The following is an 835-nucleotide window of genomic DNA, read 5'->3' on the forward strand; positions in this document are numbered from 1 at the left end:
GGGTGGTCTTTTCACAATCACATTCCGGGGCCAATTTATTCAGGGGCGCGAGGGGTGCGAGCAAACAGCCGTCGGTTGGTCCGGGCCGCAGCAGCATTTGGAGAGAGGGGGGGGGGGCAACACAGCGCGCTCGCGGGGCCATGATAAATGAAAGAAAAGTAAAGCAAGCGATTATGCGAAGCTTCAAATACAAGAATTGTAGTACTGTCACAGTCGCCGCCAGCCTTGTCGCCGCCTCACAATACGCTACGCCAGTTCTACACGCACATTAAAAATAGAAATTGTTTTTCTAGCTCCCTTCTGCCGCACGGCTTGGGGGTCCGTATGGGCGATGTTGGAGTGGTCAACGTGAGCGCGAGGCCCCGCACCTCCCGCACCTCCAGGGCCGGCAGAGCCTCCCTCGCCGCCACATACCCCACCGCTTCCGCGTGGCGAGACCGACTCAATGACACCTAATGAGAGCTGTATCGGCTCCCCCCCCCCCTTCCCTCTCCACCACTGGCCCGCATGGCGCGACCAGAATGCAAATACACTTGCCACCGCCGCGGGCGCCGCTCATCTGATTCCTGTGCGCCGGGGCGGCAGAGCTGCTGCTCGCCTCTCTGCCCTTGCGGAGGGAGGGAGAGAGGAAGAGAGATGGGGTTAGAGGCAGTCTAGGGCCCCCCGCGCTCCTTTCTCAGCTCACCCTCACCCCTCTCCTCGGCCCCCTCTCCTCGGCCCCTTCTCCTTGTTTCCATGAAGCCAATTACGCCCCAACCAGGAGAAAAGGAGGTGGAACGGGGCGTCCTCGTCCTGGGCGGCTGAGGGGGGCTGGAGGGGGGCGCGTTGCGTTGGG

This window comes from Frankliniella occidentalis, unplaced genomic scaffold (genome assembly GCF_000697945.3).
Source record: "Frankliniella occidentalis isolate FOCC.00 unplaced genomic scaffold, Focc_3.1 Scaffold101, whole genome shotgun sequence".
NCBI lineage: Eukaryota > Metazoa > Arthropoda > Insecta > Thysanoptera > Thripidae > Frankliniella > Frankliniella occidentalis.